We start from the raw sequence: 25,341 nt of genomic DNA on the forward strand, positions 1-25,341 counted from the left end.
ATTTTCCAGGTCTGTCATTTTTCCAATTAGTTATTCATGGTTTTTTCCAATTTATCATTTTTTTGGTTTTGCTTGACTGATTCTTGCTGTCCCAATGAATCATTAGTTTCTATATGTTCAGTGCTGATTTTTTATGAATTATTTTCTTTAACTTTTTTTTACTTCTTTCTGTATATGTCCAATTGAGTTTTTAAATGAATTGTTTTGTTCTATGGAATTTTTTTCCATTTCATTAATTTTTTTTAGTGAATTATTTTCTTTTTCCAATTCACAGATCCTACTTTCTTGCTAGTTCTTCGTCTTTTCCAATACACAAATCTTACTTTTCAGAGATTTTTTTACTTTTTCCAATTCACAAATTTTGTTTGCCTGCACTTCCTGGGAAATTTTTACCTTTTCCAATTCATATTTCAAAGCTTCTCTTTCCTTTCCCCATTTTTCTTCTAACTCTCTTTTGAGAGTTTTAAAGGTCTCTTTTATTACAGCCTTATGTAAAAGGGGACAGGTAACATTCCTCTTTGGGGTATTGTCTGGTGACTGTTTGCTATTCTTCAGGGTTGCAGACCTGCTCTTTTTCTGTATAGAAGCTATCAATTGTCCTTTTAATTATTTTACTCATTTTTTTAAAGCCTTTAGGGTATGCCTTCAGGACAAGGGGGTTACCAGCTTCCTCTGTAGATCAGGGAGAGATGTAACCCAGCTTCAGGCTCCGAGGTGTGGGAGTGCTCTGAGTGAAAGTTACCCCTTCCCCCAACCAGAGGTGATTTAGCACTGCCAAACTACAGATGTGGCCAGTGGAACTGTATGGTTTAGCAACTGCCCTAAGGCTAGAGACTAAGCCGTGAATGTGTCACTGCCCCAGGCCAGAGCCCCTTGTGGGGCTGTGAGTATTAGTAGCTGACCAGCAAATAGCCTGGTTTGGACCAGTTTGGACCAGAAGTTTCTGTCCAGAAGTCTCTGCCCAGAAGCAAATCGCCCTGCGAAAGTTCTTCTTTTTAGATTAGTTTATCTTTTACTGCCTCCTAATAGTTAATTTCTATCCCAAGTTTAAGAAATGAAATATAATACTCCAGTTGTTGACCTGACATGTGCAAAGTTTCATATCTTATAAAATGCCAAAAACTGTAATAAAAGTTTGAATAAAAAAAAAGAAATATAAGAGTTTAACAGACCTAGATTTTCCTAGTGATGTGACTAATCTAGATACAGATGATGGTAGCCACCAGGTGGTATGCTTTAGGAGAAGTACTGAATGTTAAGGTTCAATCATGTAAAGAATTCACAATGACCTTTCTCTTTGGCAAAGGGTAAGTTTATTCAGGGGAAAAGGTTACAAACAAAATGAAGAGATACAATAGACACCAAGAATGGTAAATATGTGAAATGTCTGGGCTAGCTTTCTGGAGAATCTCTGGATAGGCCTTGGTCTTTAGGTGGAGAAGTGATGAAGGCAGGAGACCCACCAAAAGGCTGGTCAAACATGGAGTCTGGAATCTGGAATCTGAAGTCTTCTCTGTGTCTGTGACTGAGAGACTCTCAAATCCCAGTCTTCTTATCCCTTAAAAAACTCAGTACGATTATATCACTACAGCAACTGAGCATGTGCCAACTGTGGAACCATTACATCACCATATCACACTAAGTATATGCCAACTAGAGTGATTACATCATTATATCACATTAAGTATATATTTTATTAGAGAACCATCATCCCATCAATCACACTGAGTAAGTGCTTAACTATAAGTTCCTGCTATCCTTGATTCAAGTATACCTTTCCATATACTTTTCCTACAAATATGAACTAAGATTGGGAGAGCAAAGAAAAGGGTTTTATGGAAAGGGTAAGTCCCATTAGGGAAGTTCCCTAGTGGAATTTGCCATTGTTAGCTATAAGGAAGAGAAGTGGCATCAGGAGAGGAAAAGCACCATAAAGCTTGGTGGGGTTAGGAGGTATACCATGTAACATGGGGGAGGAGACATTAAAAGACAGAAAACTGATTCAAAGGATAGCAGTAAGTATAGCATGAGCTCTAAATAGATTTATAGGGAAAATTTAACCTCAAGGGCAAGACTAGGATTTCTGACAGGATATGGAAAAGTAAGACTGCCTATGACTTCTACAGAAGGTGGGTCTTAGTGGTTAACTTGGATTTGACTGGATGACCTTCCCAGAAGGTGGAACGATGCATCTAAACTGATCTTTGTCAGAACTTTCTCTCTGCCTATCCCAGAGATCAATTTTATCAATTACTCAGTTTTTCTCTGCTCACCACATCCATCATTCAAGATCTCATCACTAGGCTCACACTTTATGCTTAAATGAAACCTTGAGATATCATAGGATACATTGGAAAGAACTATATTTGGATAGAAAGAGCCTACATTTGAATCTCAGCTCTACCACTTAGCTAAACAGCAAAATGTATAGGGAATAGAACTTACAGATGGGCAGACTTGAATTAAAATTCTGCCTCATCCAGTTATTAACTGTAGGAAAATTATTGAACTTTTCCATGTCTCAGTACCCTCATCTGCAAAATGTGAATAATAATAGCACTCATATCAAAAAATTATTGTGAGAAACTGGTGAATATACTTGTCTGAAGTACTTTGTAAACCTTAGAGCATTATACAAATGCTAGTTGTTATTCCCTGTGCTGTTTTGGATAAATCACTTAACTTCTCTGGACTTCAGTTGCTTTTTTTATAAAATGAATTTAGGAATATCTATATCAGCTCCAAGATCCATTCCAAATCTTTTATTTTAAGTCCACAGGGGACAAAATCAAGGTATAAGTAATATCTGTGATTTAAGATAGAGGTGCTTATTATTAAAAATAATAATCTCATAGTTGCTAAGAAAGAACTAGATTCAATGTGATGCTAATATTTTAGAGTTTCTTTTAACCAAGGTAGCAATGATTCCCCACTTGTATTTGCTACAGGACTATTATTTCTTATTCCTTTGATTTAAATAATAGTTTTTTTTTTCTTTCACAAAATTAAAGAATACAATCTTTCCATTAATCCTTTAAGGGATTAAAACTAACATAATGACTTAAGTCATGACTACAGTATCACCTTCAATAGATCATGACTGAGAGAAAAGCACAAAAGTACATTACGACAATTCCCTTAGAATCTGTGTCATGGATGTGAGTTTTATTGAATAATAGAAACGTTATGCTGTTGACTTGTATTCCAAAAAGAGGTTTCTGTGTGGTTTTCTAGGGAATTTAATCTGCCTAAAGAAAAATAGAAAAATTGTTGGTTAAGTCAGAAACACTTTCTTAAGTCTGAGTCCTAAATAGTAGATAAAAGTTCTCTTGGAAATTTAAATTTGACTACTCCATCAAAAACTGGAAGCAACCACCAAGTTTGAAAATTGACCTTTGTGTGCATCCTGAGCAACATTTTACAAATTATTAAATGTATGTGAGGGCTGGATTAAAGAGAGGAAGAATTAAATTATATTATACTTTAGAAACTTCCTAATAACATGACCCTGAGGATATTATTTAACATTTCAGAGTTTCTTTTTTTTTAATTTATAATGTGGAGATAATTATAGCTCCTACCTTACAGGGTAATTGTGAAGCTCAAATGAAATGTTTTCTTAAAATACTTCACTATCTTGAAAGACCCATATAAATTGTAGTTATTGCTATATTATGATATTGTGATCTAATTAACAAAGGAATGCTTAATATTGCACATTTGGTTTCATCTGAGAATGACTAAAAAATGTTATGAGCTAGAAAATGTAAGTATTTTTTCCATGTTACAGTGAAGGAAACTTAAAAGTTAAATTATTTGTCTAAGATCATATGGTTGGGTGTAGCAGGGGGAGTAGACCCAAGATTTGAAAAAAAATCATATGACTTTGAATCTAATATCAATTCCATAACAGTATAATGCCTCCTGCAGGTGATTGGCAGCATGATTTACATGACAACTTTATCATCTTACTTGTATCTATTTTAGTATGAACATTCAGAGTTCCTTATCATATATCCATACAGGACACTGATTGAATCTGATTTCATTGATATTAGCAACTTCTGATAAGAAAACTCTCTGACCAATGTAGATTGATTCCCCCACTATAATAGAAATAGAATGAATTTTCTAGATTACTGAGAGGTTTGAATGACTGTCCAAAGCCACTTAGTCACAACATTTATGTGCTAGAGGTGATATTTGAGCCCATATGATCACACACACACATACACACACACACACACACACACTCACACATACATACACACACACATGTGTGTGTGTGCATAAACAGACATGTACATGTAAGTACTTATAAAAGCACATATAAAGAAGAGTTATCCATATATAACAAGTTTATCTAAATCAATATGTCCTTTTATATTATTAAGCATAAAGATGTAACTATAAACTATCTGAGTTGGAATTTTTTTTTATTTTGACAGCTAGATTCTTCAAAGGACAAAATATAAGGAATGGGAACAAGAGAAAGAATTAAAATGGGTACTTCCCAGTAACTCAGATAACAGAGGCAGTTGGCATAGTGAATAGAAAACTGACTTGAAAGTCAACTACTTAGTTCAAGTCTCCCTTTATCATATATTGGCTATATGATTATGACTACAATGATTAAATCCTCAGGGATCCCAGGGAACTACATTACATAGGATTTACTTGGTACTTATTCTGAAGAGGGTATTCTTAGTAGGTCAAATATCTAACCACTCCCCCTTTTAAAAATGTTAGTTAAATGTTGAGAAATTAAGGGACTCAGAGTCACAGAGTCAGTCTTTGGCAGAGATTGGATTGCATTCCAGGCCTTTTTGGTATAAAACTAGTTCTGTAGCTTTTACTCTACACTGCCTCTCAAAGAAGGAATAAATATATTTTTATGATAACACAAGTGAAGAAGGGTAACAAAAGATCTTCACTTACCCTGGTATACAGTAGATTCTGATTAAAGCTAAATTTTTTTCTTGCTTTATTATATCACTTTTTCTTTTGTTATTTCAAATTTCTTCTTAATGGATGGATGAATGCATTAATTTGCCTTAGCCCATTAACTTAATTGTTAAGTTATCTTGGAAGAAAAAGAAGAGACCTAATAGCCAGGTTTGTCTAAGTCATTTAAATTATTTTATGCCTTTATTTCTCCTAATACAAAAGCAAAGTATGATTTGTTTCTTATCTCCAATTAACTTTATGAGAAAGAAAGATATGTCATTTTTAATTATTTAGGGAGTCACTCATTTCCCAAAATAAGGTGCTGGTATCATATAGCACAATAACAATTATTAGTAATTGTTTTAGTATACCAAGGATAACCAAGAAGTAAAATATGTGCCCCAAATGTGACCATCAGATATCTTCTAATGCTTCTAATGCCTCAAGTGGCATGGAGATTTGAGCCTTAACACTTATGTCAGAGAAGTACAAAATTTTAAGACATCCTGAAGTAGAATAAATCTGATCATGGGCTCACTGACTGATTCTGTCTTTTGAAGACCAGCCTTAAAAGTTGAAGAGATACATTACCAGGAAGATGAGTGATTTTTTTTAAAAGCAACATCAACTTATCTGAAAAGACATGATATTTGATCTTTGTAAGACTTAATTTTTTTAATCTGTAAAAGTAGAGACTTGGTCAAGATGATTTTTAAATCTGTTTCATTTCTAGATCTAGATTCCTAAAGGTGATCATCTTATATAAGAAGAGATAATGTTTATACAAACAAAATCCTTAAAGAAATGGATTATAATCAGAAAAAAATACCAAACACTGGAATTTACTTTCAGTAATATATGCTTTCTGATTTAAAATTTGAATCTAAAAAAAAATTCAGTTATTTCAACACATATTTAAATACTTGGTATGTGCCAAACACAAGGGATAATGACCACAAAAGTCAAGAAAAAATAATCCATCCCTTCTAGAGTATCAAGGATTCAGAAAGCATAAACACCAATAGACAAATACAAAATATATAGAGAATAAATATAAAGTAATTTGTTTGGTACACTAAAAAGGATAGTAACTTATTACTGGCAATAATTGGAAATGGTCTCTCATAGCAAATACTTTTTCACTGACTTTTATTTTAAAAAGTTGCAATATATAATAGAATCTACGTAGTTTGTTCAAATGCATGTTCTACTTAACAGTAATCATAACTGGTTTGAAGTAGTTATAATAAAATCATAATTAGAAATTTAATATTATTATTCCCATTTTATAGATTAAGGAACTGATTTAATTGCTCAAGATCACTAAAGTAATAACTTGTTTGAACTCAGTTTTTCTGATCAGCTTTTACTACCATGTTTCCCCGATAATAAGACCTATCCCGAAAATAAGCCCTCCCCTTACTGTGTAAGATTCCTCTAAAATAAGCCACCACCACCCCGAAAATAAGCCCTATTGAGATTGCTACTGTAGTGAAGGTGATCCCCTGCACTACACGCTACATTATGGTACCCTCTGTATGCACCGCGCCCCCTCATCCCCCTCCTTCCGGGTGAAATGCACGCCGCACTCTGAGCTGCATCCAATCAAAGCTGCAGCAGTGAGCACGTCATCCTGTTTTTCCCCAGTGAATTGCTTGCTGGCGCCATTGAGAGCAGTGCTGCGGAGGAGAGCTGAGGCAGGACAACATAAAAACCCAGTATGTAAGCGGGAGTGAAGGAGCATGATGGAGGATAAAAGGGGCATGATGGAGGATAAAAGAAGAACTCAGAGGGCATGATGGAGGATAAAAGAAGAACTCATCCAGCACTCACCGTGCTAAAGTAATGAAGAACTTCCTTGCAGAGAGAAGAATAGATCAAGTAATGATTCCTGCAGGAATGACTGCCTATCTCCAGACCCTTGATATTGCAATAAACAAGCCATTCAAGGACCATTTGCGCATGGAAGTCAATGACTACATTGAAAATAGAATGGAAAGAAATCAGCGCAGAAACTTTGTGAAGCCCTGTCTGCAAGAAGTCGTGACTTGGGTGAAGAAGTCATGGGATAAAATTACTGACAGCTGTGTCGCCAAGGCACTACGAGCAGGTTACCTGGACAAGACATGTTCATTTAAAGAGAGCTATATTGCTGGACATGACAGATTGGGTCCACTTCTTCTGAAGGAAATAGAGGCGCAAGACATCCAGGACGGAATTCAGGGTATGGACACTTATGACGATGTTGTTGAAGAAGATGACATGATCATTATTGAATAAAGGTACTTTTTTTGTTCACATTTACCTGTTTATTAAAATTGTTGCCAATGTTCATTAAAATAAGCCCTCCCCTGAAAATAAGCCCTCTGGTGTTTTTCTGTCCAAAAAAATAATATGACAGTGTCTTATTATCAGGGAAACACGGTAGTGGCCTTCCTATTAGGCCTTTCTTTCATTAAAAGTTTCAGATGCCATTAAGTAAGCAAAAAGTCCCCTTTGCTTTCATTTGTGTCAATGAAATGATCTCTATCTTCTTTATTAAGGTCCTTAAAGAACAATTAACATTTATTCTCATTTTATTTTTCTCTTCACTAACAAAGGGGATAAATGCAATGAAAATAATGTTTTAGTTCCTAGCCCAGCTTCTAAATTCACTTGAGTAACATTCTTATATGAGCAAAGATAGTAGTATGCAATAGGTTCAGCTACATTCCAAAAGCAGAGCAGTTAATCTCTACAGTTAATACCTAGATGAAGTAACTTCTGATAGTTTGCCTCGGGTATAATCTGAGGAACAAGAGAGGTGTTATGTATTTGATTGTGTATTTGCTTATGTATTTGATTGACTTGAGTAACACTTAATCACAGAAATGAATGGAACCTCAGAGGTTTTCTAGCCTAATCTGTACCTCCTTTCTATATTATACTTGAAAATGTGTCATCCAGACTCTGTTTGAAGACCTCCAGTAGTGAGGAATCCCTACCTCCTGAGGCAGTCAATTCCATTTTTAGTACAACTCTAATTTTTGAAAGTCTTTTTCCCCCCCATTAAATTTCAATCTATTCTAAAACTTATATATACTGCTCTTAGTTCTGCCCTCTGGGTCCAGACAGAACAAGTCTAACACTTCATCCCAGTGACAGTTTTTGAAATAATTGATGACAGCTCTTATGCTAGTCTGTCTTCCCACTGCCACCAGAGGTAGGCAGATGACACAGTGCTGTACCTAGCATCAGGAATAATTGAATTCACATCCAGCATAAGATACTGATAAACTACATGATTTTCTGCAAGTCATTTAATCTCATTCTGTCTTAGTTTCCCAAAATGTAAAAATGAGAAGAATAATAGCACTTACCACATTGTTTTTGTGAGTATCAAATGAGATTTTTGGAAAATTCTTGACACAATGCCTGGGATCTAGTAGACACTTGATAAATGCTTGTTTTCTTCCTTCTTAATAAGAAGGATTTATCTTATTATAAACTTTTTGAAATCAAGTACTGTGTCACTCAATTGAAACTGCTTTTTCCAAAATCACTACAGCTCTCTTAATTGAAAAATCTTATGGCATTTTCTAAGTATTCATCTTTATTTAATATTGTTGAACACTTTATCCTCCATCTAATATCAGCTGTGTCCCCTCAGGATGATCACATTATCAAGTTTTACTGGTGCACCTCCTAACTTTTTGATTATCCCTTTTCAGTTTCCCCTTCTACCTCATAATCCATATTATACTCTCTAAATTTGAGTGTTGCCCAGGAGTCTGCTTAGACTCTAATCACTTTCCTCTATACTCTTTTGTCTTGGTGACTACTACAACTCACATTGGTATAATGAAAACTTCTATGCAAATGACCCACAGGTCTATATGATTATATCTTTATTGATGTGTATGTTTAGATAGAAAGATAGATTTGTATATTTATATCTCTGGGTGAATATATTTGTATATCTATTTTATCTCTCCTTTTATATCTACCTTCCCAACTCTAATCAACTACCAATCCTTGGATATTTTGAACTGGATGTCTTGAAGATATCTCAAACTATACATTCAAAGCTTCCTCTTCCTTCTAGTCACAGTTATCACCTTTGTTAGGCCTTTATCATAGTTTATTTAGATTACTACAATGTTCTTCCATTCAATTTCCTTGCTTCAAGTCTTTCACAATTCCAATATGTCCTCCATATAATTACCGAAGTGATTTTCTTTAAATACAGACCTTACCATGTCACTTCTCTACTCAATATACTCCAATAGTTTCCAGTTTATCTAGAATAAAATATAAATCCCTTGTTTACTTTTTAAAGCTGTTCATAATCTGGTCCCAATCTACCTTTCTAACCTTAATTTATATTATTCTCATACTACAAATCAGCAAAACCAGATGTGTCCTCTTTCCTGTTTTGTGTGTGTGTGTGTGTGTGTGTGTGTGTGTGTGTGAGAGAGAGAGAGAGAGAGAGAGTGTGTGTGTATTCTGCACACACTACAATCTATCTTTCACTTCAATGCTTTTATGCTGTCCATGTCCAATACATGGAAAGTGATCTTTCTTCACCATTGCAAGACATAGCTCAATAACCATCTTTTAAATGGAACTCCTCCTAATCACATATCCACAACTGCTAGGCACCTTCCCTCCAAATTACCTGCTATCTAACTACTTTGTATTTATTTGTTCATGAGACTATTAATTTAGAGCTAAAAGTGACTTTAGAGGCAAACTAATCAAGTTATCTCAATTAGTAATCAAAACAAAACAAAACAAAACAAAACCTCAGACCCAATGATAAGTTGGTAAAGACCTCAATGGCCATCTAGACCAATTCATATCTGAAAAAAAAATTCCCAGTATAAAATATTTCAAAAATGATCACCCAACCTTTGTTTTTAGGCATCCACTAATGTGGATTCCACTATCTCTGAAGGCACCCTATTCAACATATGGATAGATATTGTTGAAAGGAAAAATTTCCCACTCCCTGGACTCGAGTTTAATTTTACCTCAATTGGAGGAAGTAAATTGCTTGAATAGTCTCATTTCAGAAAAAGAAAAAGAACAAGCTATTAATCAACTCCCTAAGAAAAAATCCCCAGGACCAGATGGATTTACATGTGAATTCTACCAAAAATTTAAAGAACAATTAGCCCCAATGCTATCTACACTATTTGAAAAAATAGGGAATGAAGGAATCCTACCAAATTCCTTTTGTGACGTAGACATGGTACTGATACCTAAACTTTTATTGAAAACAAAGAAAGAAAAATATAGACCAATCTCCCTAACGAATATTGATGCTAAAATCTTAAATAAGATATTAGAAAAAAGATTATAGAAAATCATCCCCAGGATAATAGATCATGCTCAAGTAGAATTTATACCAGGAATGCAGGGCTGGTTCAAAATGAGGAAAACTATCAGTATAATTGGCCATATTAATAACCAAATTAACAAAAACCATATGATCATCTCAATAGATGCAGAAAAAGCATTTGATAAAATCCAACATCCATTCCTATTAAAAAACACTTGAGAGTATAGGAATAAATGGACTTTTCCTTAAAATAATCAGCAGCAGCTATTTAAAACCATCAGTAAGCATCATATGTAATAGGGACAAACTGCAACCATTCCCAATAAGATCAGGAGTGAAACAAGGTTGCCCACTATCACCGTTACTATTCAATATTGTATTACAAATACTAGCTTTGGCAATAAGAGTTGAGAAAAAGATTAAAGGAATTAGAATAGGCAATGAGGAAATCAAATTATCACTCTTTGCTGATGATATGATGGTATACTTAGAGAACCCCAGAGATTCTACTAAAAAATTATTAGAAATAATCCACACCTTTAGCAAAGTTGCAGGATACAAAGATAAACCCACATAAATCATCAGCATTCTTATATATCACTAACAAAATCCAACAGTCAGAGTTACAAAGAGAAATTCCATTTAAAGTAACTACTGATAGTATAAAATACTTAGGAATCTATCTGTCAAGGGAAAATCAGAAACTTTATGAGTAAAACTATCTATCTTGTAGACTTCATGTCTTCATTTCTTTTCTCAATTTTTTTCTATAATTTTATTTGATTTTGAAAATAAGCTTCTATATCTTTCAAGAATTATTCTGTAGCTATCGTAGGAGTCACATGCTGGGATCTAATTCTGACCAGCAGAATACATTATGTCATGTAAGAGGAGGAAAATGATAGGAGACTGAGAGACAGTTGCATTTTTTTTTTACTTCTTTGCCTGTTATCTCTACCTCTATCTCTGATTTATTTCATTTCTATACAAAATATATATTTTCTTAGCATAGGAAGATTATTGTTGTTTAAAGAGAAGCATACATTTTCTCCCTCAGGCAACATCTGCATCAGTAAAAATGACCTCCAAACAAATATTTCTGACTCTCCAGGTTATATAGATCTTTCTTGACCCTGTCAGCTCTACTCAGAGTAAGGTAAAATTGTAATAACAAAACATTCCTTTAGTCTCTAATGTGCTGTAATTCACAGCTGTGGTGGGGTCGGAGAACTGACCCACCCCTTTGGTACAGTCACTTTTGACGTTTTTACAGGCTCTCTGGGTTCCACACTTAGTATGGTCCTCAACATGTAGCTTCTGTTTATTTCACTTTTTCTTTCCTTTGGACTTTGATCATAGTTGTTTTTATTTCATTATTATCTTCTAAGTTTGTCTTGATCTTTCCTAGCACCATTACTAATTTTTTATGGCCAGGTTTGTTGTGGTTGCTTATTCATTTTTTCTCCCTTTTTCTGAATTTTGAACTTAATTGATAAGTTTGGCTTTGCTCCAAAAATATAAGGAACACTATCTCAAGCCTCAGACTTTTCACAACTATTTCTAGGAATTTTGTAATATTTAGTGCTTCTAAAATGGTATGATCTGGGGAGAAGTATATTTACTGATGTCCTTGTCTATGTTCTTGGCCCTACCAAGGATGGGCCTCTAATCCATTGATCTTGCAATCAATACTGTTCCTCAATGTCCTTTTTCCCGTGAGAATGTCAGTAATATCAGCCAATAACTTTAATAATATAGTGTTTGACAAACCCAAAGACCCCAGTTTTGGGGATAAGAATGCATTATTTGACAAAAATTGCTGGGAAAATTGGAAATCAGTATTGCAGAAACTAGGCATTGACCCACACTTAACACCGTACACCAAGATAAGGTCAAAATGGGTTCATGATCTAGGCATAAAGAATGAGATTATAAATAAATTGGAAGAGCATAGGATAGTTTACCTCTCAGACCTGTGGAAGAGGGAGGAATTTATGACCAAAGAAGAACTAGAGATCACTATTGACCACAAAATAGAAAATTTTGAGTATATCAAATTGGTACAAACAAAACAAATGCAGACAAGATTAGAAGGGAAACAATAAACTGGGAAAATATTTTTACAATCAAAGGTTCTAATAAAGGCCTCATTTCCAAAATATATAGAGAATTGACTCTAATTTATAAGAAATCAAACCATTCTCCAATTGATAAATGGTCAAAGGATATGAACAGACAATTCTCAGATGAAGAAATTGAAACTATTTATAGACATATGAAAATATGCTCCAAATCATTATTAATCAGAGAAATGCAAATTAAGACAACTCTGAGATACCACTACATACCTGTCAGATTGGCTAGAGTGACAGGGAAAGATAATGTGGAATGTTGGAGGGGATGTGGGAAAACAGGGATTTTGATACATTGTTGGTGGAATTGTGAACACATCTAGCCATTCTGGAGAGCAATTTGGAACTATGCTCAAAAAGTTATCAAACTGTGCACACCCTTTGATCCAACAGTGTTTCTACTGGGCTTATACCCCAAAGAGATACTAAAGAAGGGAAAGGGACCTGTATGTGCCAACATGTTTGTGGCAGCCCTGCTTGTAGTGGCTAGAAGCTGGAAAATGAAAGGATGCCCCTCAATTGGAGAATGGTTGAATAAATTGTGGTATATGAATGTTATGGAATATTATTGTTCTGTAAGGAATGACCAGCAGGATGAATACAGAGAAGATTGGCGAGACTTACATGAAATGATGCTAAGTGAAAAGAGCAGAACCAGGAGATCATTATATACCTCAACAATGATACTATTTGAGGATGTATTCTGATGGAAGTGGATCTCTTCGATAAAGAGAGCTAATTCAGTTTCAATTGATCAAAGATGGACGGAAGCAGCTACACCCAAAGAAGGAACACTGGGAAATGAATATAAACTGCTTGCATCTTTGTTTTTCTTCCCGGGTTATTTATACCTTCTAAATTCAATGCTCCCTGTGCAACAAGAAAACTGTTCGGTTCTGCACACATATATTGTATCTAGGATATACTGTAACCTATTTAACATGTAAAGGACTGCTTGCCATCTGGGGGAGAGGGAGAGAGGGAGGGGAAAAATTGGAATAGAAGTGAATGCAAGGATAATGCTGTAAAAATTATCCTGGCATGGGTTCTATCAATAAAAAGTTATTTTTAAAAAATTTTTAAAAAAGAGAATGTCAGTAATGTGGATTCCTCAAATACTTGCTAACCTTGGGACCAGAAATCGTACTTTTGCTCAGGCTACCTGATTCCTTGTGACTGAAAGCAATACTTCTTTTAAGAGCCTCTCTGTTTTCTTGACTAAAAGTGTTGCTATTTGCCCTTTTGAACTGTGACCCAGAAGCAGCTATAAGCAATAGGGTTGTCAAATATCATCTGGTCCTTCATGTATTGCTAGCATATAGATGCTCTGTAATCTCTGTTTGACAACTTGATCTCTGACTGGAGATGTTCCTAAACTGCTACTGCTTTTGTTTACACCACTTATTCCCATCATTGCTATTGTATCTGCATATTCTCTTAGTCATTATTTACTTCAATATCACAGATAAACCCTTTCAACCTCCTATATCTCACCCTGACCTTTTGTTGGCTTTGCTATTCCACAATATGATTCAAAACACAATCTTAAAACTGTTTAGAGAAGAATATTGCTACATGTCAACTAAGTTTTTCCTCTATATCTTGGCTCCACTGCTCAGACATCAATCCTGTATTTCATTCACAGGGGTCTTTGATAAATGTTGGTTTTATTTAATTCTTTCTTAAACTAAGAAATTGATTCTAACCTAAGTATTCATAGTATTCATAGTATTCATATTCATGTGCTATTGTTTTCAAATTACAGTTTTTCATTTTTTTTCAAAAAATCCCTAATAGACTGTTTTATTGTTTGTTTTTGTTTCTGGACTAGTGCTATGAATTCATTAGTAAAAGAAACTTCTGATATTCTTATGCTCTTGTTATGTACATCTTGTACCAAATCATTTGGGGATCTGCTCTGAACTCTATATTCTTACAGAGACACAGAGGGGGTTAAATACCTTTCTGGGAGTTTTATAATTAGTACTATCATAGTCCAAACTTAAACATCCTTACTCTAGATTTTGAGCTTTATCCAACATGCCTTGCTGCCTCTCCAATTTTCTTAACAGAAGATAATAAATAGTAGCCATTTTGGAAACTCAGGCAGACTAATCGAATTATTTTTCTCCTCAGGAACATCTTTAAGATCACTTTCAAATTCTGTTTCTTAAACATGTTCTTTCTGTTAAATATAATATCATACCTGAACCTGGATGTTAAATAGAAAAGGAATGGTGTGGATCACTTTCAAAATTCTAAGGTGACATCTGTTCCTCTTATCATCTTAAAGATCTCAGGTTCTTAAAGTAGAGATATGCAAAGGAATCTAAAATTTATTATTTTCTAAGATTAGTTTTATAGTTTTTGGGTCAAGAAGTATACAATGTAATCATATTTTTAATGTACTATAGATTTTGCTGAATTTGTATAGCTTCCACCCCACAGCAATTTATATAGAAAGGGATTATGAGAGAGATTTGCTGAGCTCTGGCTCCAAAACAATTTATGTAGCTTTTTTACTCAGGGAAATACTGATATGCTGATGAAGAGAATTTTTGTTCTCTGTTCAAAGGACATTCAATCTCTTGATTAGATTGTTTTAGTGATATAAATTGCCTACTGCCAAGAAGAAGAAAAAATGTGTGTACATATATATTTGTATGTATATGTACACAGGCACATTCATATTTGTATTCTCTGAATTTTTTGATCAGCTTTTCCAGTGGTGAATTGTCAAGCATATCCCATCTTTCTAGAGATGATGAAATGAATTCCCATATTCAGTTTGGAATCTTATAAAATTGTATGAACTCTGTCCACTGAAACAATAGCAGGCATGAGTTAATTGCAGATTTGACACTTGTGTGCCAGCTGCATGCTCTTCAGAAGCACACACCTGTTTCATCTGGTATCCTGGCTAATTAGAAAGCCATGAGCAAGCAAGAAAGTTCAGGTTTGAAGCTGACAAGACTAGTGAGTTGAATATAAATTCTGCATTAGTCACGATCAGGCAGTTGGAAAACAGTTTATCTGAAGCCAGAAAGAAATTGGTTTTCTTTGCAACTGGTAGTAATTATAATTAGGAGTGGGGGGCAAGTATTATAAGCAATGGATGAGAGGAGGACAGAAGGGAATACCTGTGATAAGAGAATATCCCTAAATAATGTATTTCTACAAAACCCTTACCTTTAGACTATGCATAGCATTGACTTTGGACTCAAGGAGTAAAGTACAAATCTTGCTTCTGTCACCTGTGTAACTTCAGCACATCACTGATCTATCTGAGCCACATTTTCTTATCTATAAATCAGGGAATTAGATTAGGTCAAAGGTCTCTTTCATTTCTAAATCTTTTGATTCTGTTATCTATAACTAAAAGATCTGAAACCATGATAGAACATGCTTAGTTGAATGTGTGGCAGGATGTGAACCCTCCCCTCCCCCCATGGCTTATAGAAATAAATGTCCATGATTCATTAGCATTCTAATGATCTTAAACTACATATGTATAGGAGAATTAAGATAATGAATAATGGCCTACGTAAAGATGACTTTAAATAAACTTTATGATATGGAAGTTACTGGAGCACAGGCAGGAATGCAGCTAAACTCTACCAATATTGTCCTCCAAATAACTTTAAAATAATGATATAAAATGATTTGGGGAGGGGGGTACTAGAGCAAACACAACGTCATGGCGAGACATTTTTTCCAAACCACAAAAAAATCACTGAGGTTTTAAGGGAGATATGTGACAACAGAGCAGGAGTGGAACTGAAGCTCAGTCCATACCATGGCAATATTAGAAGCTGTCCATGGAATTTGTCACAAAAATGGTAGAATTCTTGTTAGCTCTCAGCCCAGAGATGGAAAGGGATTTAGATAAATGATCTGGAAAAGATTTCAAGGAACCTGTTACTGGCATTGGGTACAGAATTGTGTTTTGTTGACTACACACAGGTCCAGGTCACAGTTCCAGGATGAAGAAGAACACTAGCTCTTGCAGCTTCAGGGAAGCAAGGATCTTAATCACAATTCCAGAATGAAGACACATGATTGTGGTATCACACAATGAAAAAGGGGCCCTAATCTCAGGGCTAAGGCAAAAAGAGAAACTAGCACTAGCAGAATTAGGACAGCAGGAGATTTGGCATAATTCAAGGGCCAAGGAACATAATAGCACTTGTGAATGCTGGTGAACAAAGTTTTTTCCTTGGTAATGACAGGAGTACAGGTAAGGAGAGCAATGACCTCAATTCTCGTTGGATCATACCATCAAAAAATTACAGATTCCCAAAACTAGATTTGAATACAGCAGCATGGAATATATGAAGCTTGTGGAGCAGAGCATAGCTTTGTTATAAAATTAAAAGTAAAAAAATAATATGGGAAAAATAGCAAACAATCCTCACATAAAACAAATTCTGAAGAAAACAGTAAGGTCAAACAGCCACAAGCAAAGCCCCAAAGGAAAACAAATTATGTTAACTAGACACAAATCACTGAATTTCTAATTTAAAAAGTTCCAAAAGACATCACCAACAAAACCCAACAGCAAGAGATACAAAGAGAAATTCCATTCAGAATAACTGTTGATAGCATAAAATATTTGGGAATCTATCTACCAAAGGAAAGTCAGGAATTATATGAGCAAAATTACAAAAAAGTCTCCATACAAATAAAGTGAGACTTAAATAATTGGAAAAATATTAAGTGCTCTTGGATAGGCCGAGCGAATATAATAAAGATGACAATACTCCCTAAACTAATCTATTTATTTAGTGCTATACCAATCAGACTTCCAAGAAAATATTTTAGTGATCTAGAAAAAATAACAACAAAATTCATATGGAACAATAAAAACTCGAGAATCTCAAGGGAATTAATGAAAAAAAAAGTCAAATGAAGGTGGCCTAGCTGTATCTGATCTAAAATTATATTATAAAGCAGCAGTCACCAAAACCATTTGGTATTGGTTAAGAAATAGATTAGTGGATCAGTGGAAAAGGTTAGGTTCACAAGACAGAATAGTCAACTATAGCAATCTAGTGTTTGACAAACCCAAAGACCCTAACTTCTGGGATAAGAATTCGTTATTTGATAAAAACTGCTGGGATAATTGGAAATTAGTATGGCAGAAATTAGGCATGGATCCACACTTAACACCATATACCAAAATAAGATCAAAATGGGTCCATGACCTAGGCATAAAGAACGAGATTATAAATAAATTAGAGGAACATAGGATAGTTTATCTCTCAGACTTGTGGAGGAGAAAGAAATTTGTGACCAAAGATGAACTAGAGACCATTACTGATCACAAAATAGAAAATTTTGATTACATCAAATTAAAAAGCCTTTGTACAAACAAAACTACTGCAAACAAGATTAGAAGGGAAGCAACAAACTGGGAAAACATCTTCACAGTTAAGGGTTCTGATAAAGGCCTCATTTCCAAAATTTATAGAAAACTGACTCAAATTTATAAGAAATCAAGCCATTCTCCAATTGATAAATGGTCAAAGGATATGAACAAACAATTTTCAGATGATGAAATAGAAACTATTACCACTCATATGAAAGAGTGTTCCAAATCATTATTGATCAGAGAAATGCAAATTAAGACAACTCTGAGATACCACTACACACCTGTCAGATTGGCTAAGATGACAGGAAAAAATAATGATGAATGTTGGAGGGGATGCGGGAAAACTGGGACAATGATGCATTGTTGGTGGAGTTGTGAACGAATCCAACCATTCTGGAGAGCAATCTGGAATTATGCCCAAAAAGTTATCAAATTGTGCATACCCTTTGATCCAGCTGTGTTTCTATTGGGCTTATATCCCAAAGAAATACTAAAGAAGGGAAAGGGACCTGTATGTGCCAAAATGTTTGTGGCAGCCCTGTTTGTAGTGGCTAGAAACTGGAAAATGAATGGATGCCCATCAATTGGAGAATGGCTGGGTAAATTGTGGTATATGAATGTTATGGAATATTATTGTTCTGTAAGAAACGACCAGCAGGATGAATACAGAGAGGCTTGGAGAGACTTACATGAACTGATGCTAAGTGAAATGAGCAGAACCAGGAGATCATTATATACCTCAACAATGATACTATTTGAGGATGTATTCTGATGGAAGTGGATCTCTTCAATAAAGAGAGCTAATTCAGTTTCAATTGATCAAAGATGGACAGAAACAGCTACACCCAAAGAAAGAACACTGGGAAACGAATGTGAACGATCTGCATTTTTGTTTTGTTTTTTTTTCCCGGGTTATTTTTACCTTCTGAATCCAATTCTCCCTGTGCAACAAGATAACTGTTCAGTTCTGCAAACATATATTGTATCTAGGATATACTGCAACATATCTAACATATATAGGACTGCTTGCCATCTAGGGGAGAGGGTGAAGGGAGGGAGGGGAAAAATCGGAACAAAAACGAATGCAAGGGGTAATGTTGTAAAAAAATTACCCTGGCATGGATTCTGTCAATATAAAGTTATTATTAAATAATATAAAATAAAATATTAATAAAAAAAAGTTCCAAAAGAATTTTAAAAATCAAACAAGGGCAGTGGAAATAAATTAGTGAAAGAAATGAAACTCATACAGGGCAATTATAAAAAGGGCGAAAACAGCTTCACAAAAGAGGCACCAAAAAAAAACCCAGAAGAATATGAAAACATAAAATGAAAATTCACTGAGGGGAAAATAAATTAAAAGAAGAAACAGCTAAATGGAAAAAAATCATTGAATAAAATAATTGCTTAAAAATTAAAATCATAAAACTGGGAATTGATGAGACAAAAAGAAACAAAACAAAATCAAAAGAATAAAAAAATAAGAAAATTTGAAATCAGAAAGTGAAATCTAGAAAACTTTAAATTATCAGAAGAAAAGTTGATTTAGAAGGGCAGTCAGATGGCACAGTGGATAAAGCAATAGTCTTGAGGTCAGGAGGACTTCAGTTCAAATCCAGCCTTAGACATTTAACATTTACTAGCTGTGTGAACTTGAGCAAGTAATTTAACTCTAATTGCCCCATTGGCATGAGAAAAAAAAATCCTGGAAAAATAGATCAAGGAAAAATTATTTAAGTATTATTGGACTACCTGAAAGTTACAATCAGAAAAAGAATCTAAATATTATATTTCATATTGCTATTAGGCAAAATTGCCCTTTTATACCAAAGCCAGAGGGTAAAATAGAAACTGAAAGAATTCATCTATGACCAATTAAGAGAGATCCCAAAATATAATCTCTCAGAAATATTATAGGCAAGTTCATAGTAGCTAAGTCTTTCACAGTCAATTATCTTTAATTTATTGCTATTATTGAGCAAAGTTCTCTTGGTTTTGCTCACTTCACTTTATATGAATTCATTTATATCTTCTCATTTATTTGTTTTTTTTTTTTTCTGAAACCATTCTGTTCACTCTTTCTCATAGCACAATAATATTCCATTATAATTATAGGTTAAGAAGAAAATACTTCAAGCAGCCAGAAAAAAATCAAGTATTGTGAAGCCAAAATCAGTTTGACACAAGATTTAGCAACTTCCATATTAAAGGAGCAGAAGGCTTAGAATATATTACAGAAGGCAATATGAACTTCATATCACAACCACATAATGACCTCCCCCTTCCCCCCCAAAAAAAGCTGAGCAGAATCCGTCTAAGAGGGGAAAAAATCAATATTTAATGAAATTAATTCCTGATGAAAAGACTAGAGCTAAATTTGATTTTCAAATACAAGATACAAGAGTAACATTAAAAAGGTAAAGATGAAAGAATAATCTTAACAGACTCAATTAGATTATACTGTTTATATTCCTATATGGGAATATAATACTTATAACTTCCTAAAAACATTGTTATTATTAGAGTAGTTAGAAGAAGTATACATAGATAAAGGCCATGTATGTAAGTTGACTATGATGGGATGATTTTTTTTAAATTGAGGGGTGATAAAAGAGATACAATGGAAGGAGAGGAAAAAATGTTTGGGGACAATGAGTCACCATTTAATATAAATTGCTGGGAAAATTAGACAGCAGTTTGGCAGAAACAAGTTATAGACCAATATTTCACATGATATACCAAGATAATATCAAAATGGATATATGATTTAGACATGAAGGGTGATATAAGTAAATTAAGGAAGTATAAAAAAATGTTCCCGGTCAAATAAATGGATAAAAGAAGAATTTATGATCTAATAAAAGTTAGAAAAAATGGGAAATATAAAGAATCACAGGAAGTAAAATTCTTAATTTTTATTACATGAAATTAAAAAAGGATTTATGCAAATTAAACCAATGCAGCCAAGAATAGAAGGAAAGCAGGAAACTAGGAAATAAGTTTATAGCAACTGTCCAATAATAGCCACATTTCTGTAAACATACAGAAAACTGAATCAAATATATTAGAATACAATTTTTTCCCCTTTGATAAATGGTCAAAGAATATGAACTGGTTGTTTTCAAAAGAAGAAATCAAAAAGTGAGGGGGGTGGATCCAACATGGCTGAGAGCAGACACAACTTTCTGTGACCTTTTCTGACCTCTCTCTCAAGCCAACAGCAGATTTTGCCTCGAAACTGGTTTTGAAGTGACAGGACCCACAAATATTTGTTGAACAACACATTTCCATAAGAAGATATCTTGGAAGAACTTCAGAACAGGTCTGTTTCATTCAGGCTGGGGAACAGTCTGCCAAATCCAGATAACTGCACAGGGAACCTGGGGCAAAGAGTTGGGGCAGGAAAACAGAGTGTTTCTGCACACCAGAGAATTTCTGTAAGGCTTTTAGGCTATTCTCTCCTAGTTGCAAGCAGGTAGTTAAGAGATTTGCTGTAAACCCCCCAAAAGTGAATAAAAAAGACAAATTGAAAGCCACAGAGGCCTGAAGAATGACTTGGCCTTATTACCTAATACCAGAAGTCAGTCAGAAACACTGGCCCCAAGGCAAACTAAAGCAACTATCACTCCTTTGCCTTAAGAGCAGATCTCAACCTTTTAAAAATTAAGCAAAAAAGTAAAAAGAACTCAGATCATAAACAAATTTTACACACAGAAAGAGAGAACAGACCTCAAATAATGAGGTTCTCATTTTAAAGAACAATTAATTCTAATATTATATAAACTATTTTTTAAAATAGGGAAAGAAGGAGTCCTACCAAATTCTTTTTATGACACAGAGAAGGTGTTGATACCTTAAACCAGGTAGGGTGAAAACAGATTAAGAAAATTATAGATCAATTTCTCTAATGAATATTGATGCAAAAATCTTGAATAAAATATTAGCAAAGAGATTATAGAAAGTCATTCCCAGGAAAATACATCATGACCAAGTAGAATTCATACCAATAATGTAAAGCTGATTCAATATTAGGAAAAGTATTAACATAATTAACTATATCAATAACAAAAGTAACAAAAAACATATTATTATCTCAATAGATGTAGAAAAATCATTTGATAAAATCCAACACCCATTCCCATTAAAAGACCAGAGAATATAGGATTAAATGAACCTTTCTTAAAATGATCAATAGCATTCATTTAAAAGCATCAGCAAATATCATATGAATGGAGACAAACTATATACATCCCCAATAAGATCAGAGGTGAAAAAAGGTTGCCCACTTTCATCATTACTATGCAGTATTTGTTGTGATGCAAGAGCCACCTGACAGTGGCTGCTGGAGTCTAACTCAGACCTATAGAATGGATCTCTTCACGTAAGAGGAGGAGGATGATACAAGCAGACTGAGAGGCAGTTGCATTCTCTGACCTCTCCACTGAGACGTTATTGAGTTGTCTGATCTTTCCTGTCTTCCCTCTGGCCTCCAATTTATTTCTTTCCCAATCCACAAGGAATATCTGCATTAGCAAAGGCTGCTTTGCAACTCCTTCAAGTGTTGATTCACAGCTGTGGAGGCTCTCAGAGAACTGACCTGCCCCTTAATGTAGGCATGGTCCTTAACAATTCCCCATTTTGTTTGTTGTTGTTGTTGTTGTTTTTTAATGGGAGTATGATTATTTTTCCCCCACAGCATGATCAGTAAGTTTATGCATAGGATGTTATCTAAGTCTGCATTCTAAGGTATCTGAGTCCGCATGCTAGAGAATGCACACAGCACTACAGCAGGTGTTGAAGCTTGTGAGATGTCATGTAAGCAAACTTTCAAACAGAAAAGAGGACTATAGTCAGAACAGGCATTTTTCATAAGTCTCTTATCAGTCTCCTGGCTTGCCCCTTTTATGTGCTGGCCCATTTAATTACCCTGACTGAAAAAGTATTATCTAGTCTCTTCTCCCTTCTCTCCCCCATGGGTTACCAAAGGAAGTCTGGGAAGAACCTACCCATGAACAGCTCTCAAGCACTGCTGTTTCTTTATTTCTTGTGTTTCTTATGTCCCACATTCAGATGCCAAATATTGTATTAGAAATGTTAGCTTTGGCAATAAGAGAAGAAAAAGATATTAAAGGAATTAGAGTAGGTAGTGAGGAAATCAAATTATCACTCTTTGCAAATGATATTATGGTATACTTAGAGAATCCTAGAGAATCAACCAAAAAAATTACTAGAAATAATCCACAACTTTAGGAAAATTGCAAGATAAAAATTAAATCCACAGAAAGTATCAACTTTTTATAGATTACTAAACAAGTCCAGCAGCAAGTGATACAAAGAAAAATTACATTTAAAATAAATGTGAATAATATAAAATATTTGGGAATCTACCTGCCAAGAGAAAGTCAGGAAGTATATAAACACAACTACAAAAAAACTTTCCACACAAATAAAGTCAGCTCTAAACAATTGGGAAAATATCAAGTGCTCATAGGTAGGCCAAGCAAATATAATAAAAATGACAATACTACCTATGTTCATCTACTTATTTAGTGCCATACCAATTAAAGTCCCAAAAAAATATTTTACAGATCTGGCAATGGTAATAACAAAATTCAACTGGAAGAATAAAAGGTCAAGAATTTCAAGGGAATTAATGAAAAAATGTCAATGAAGGTGTTCTAACTGTGCCAGACTTAAGACTATATTATAAAGCAGAGGTTGTTAAAACATTTGGGACTAGCTAAGAAATAAAGTAGTCCATCAGTGGAATAGGTTAGATTCATGGACAAAATAATCAATAATTATAACAATATAGTGTTTGACAAACCCAAAGACTCCAGCTTTGGGGATAATAACTCATTATTTGACAAAAAAAACCCTACAAAACACTTTCAACACACACACACACACAAAAAAATCAGATCTAAGCATTTGGAAAAATATCAAGTGCTCATGGATAGGTCAAGCAAATATAATAAAGATAACAATACTTCCTAAACTAATCTATTTATTTAGTGCTATACTAATCAAACTCACAAGAAACTATTTCACTGACCTAGAAAAAATAACAACAAAATTCATCTGGAAAAACAAAAGGTCAAGAATTTCAAAGGAATTAATGAAGAGAAAAGCAAATGAAGGTGGCCTAGCTGTACCAGAACAAACCATTTGGTACTGGCTAAGAAATAGAGAAGTTGATCAGTGGAACAGGTTAGGTTCACAGAACAAAATAATCAATAACTATAACAATCTAGTATTTGACAAACCCAAAGGCCCCACCTTTTGGGATAAGAATTCACTATTTGACAAAAACTGCTGGGAAAATTGGAAACTAGTATGGCAGAAATTAGATACTGACCCACACCCAACACCATATACCAAAATAAGTTTGAAATGGGACCATGATTTAGCTATAGTCATATGATAAGCTAATTAGCAGAACATAGGATAGTTTACCTCTCATTTATGGAGGAAGAAGGAATTTGTGACTGAAAAAGAATTAAAAGATCATTATTGATCACAAAATAGATAATTTTGATTATATTAAGTTAAACAGTTTTTTATACAAACAAAACAAATGCAGAAAAGATTAGAAGAGAAGGAACAAATAGGGAATACATTTTTATATCAAAGGATATAATAAAGGCCTCATTTCTAAAAAAATATAGAGAGAGAATTGACTCAAATTTATAAGAATTTCAGCCATTTTCCAATTGACAATGGTCAAAGGATATGAACAATTTAAAATGAAGAAATTAAAATCATTTCTAGTCATAGGAAAAGGTGCTTGGATCACTATTGATCAGAGAAATGCAAATTAAGATAACTCAGATATCACTATACACCTGTCAGACTGGCTAAGATGACAGGAAAAGATAATGATGAATATTGGAGGCGATGTGGGAAACTTTCTAGCCATATGAAAAGATGCTCCAAATCACTATTGATCAGAGAAATGCAAATTAAGACAACTCTAAAATGCCACTACACATCTCTCAGATTGCCTAAAATGACAGGAAAAGATAATGACAAATGTTGGAGGATATGTAGGAATACTGGGACACTTAATATCTTGGTGGAATTGTGAATAGATCCAGCCATTCTGGAAAGCAGTTTGGAACTATGCTCAAAAAGTTATAAAATTGTGCATAGCCTTTGATCCTAAGATGACAGGAAAAGATAATGATGAATGTTGGAGGCAATGTGGGAAACTTTCTAGCCATATGAAAAGATGCTCCAAATCACTATTGATCAGAGAAATGCAAATTAAGACAACTCTAAAATGCCACTACACACCTCTCAGATTGAAAAAATGACAGGAAAAGATAATGACAAATGTTGGAGGATATGTAGGAATACTGGGACATTTAATATCTTGGTGGAATTGTGAATAGATCCAGCCATTCTGGAAAGCAGTTTGGAACTATGCTCAAAAAGTTATAAAATTGTGCATAGCCTTTGATCCAACAGTGTTTCTACTGAGCTTATATCCCAGAGAAATCTTAAAAGAGGTAAAAGGACTCACTTATGCAAAAAATGTTTGTAGCAGTCCTTTTTGTATTGACAAG

The sequence above is a fragment of the Antechinus flavipes genome, chromosome 4, assembly GCF_016432865.1.
Source record: "Antechinus flavipes isolate AdamAnt ecotype Samford, QLD, Australia chromosome 4, AdamAnt_v2, whole genome shotgun sequence".
In the NCBI taxonomy this organism is placed as follows: domain Eukaryota; kingdom Metazoa; phylum Chordata; class Mammalia; order Dasyuromorphia; family Dasyuridae; genus Antechinus; species Antechinus flavipes.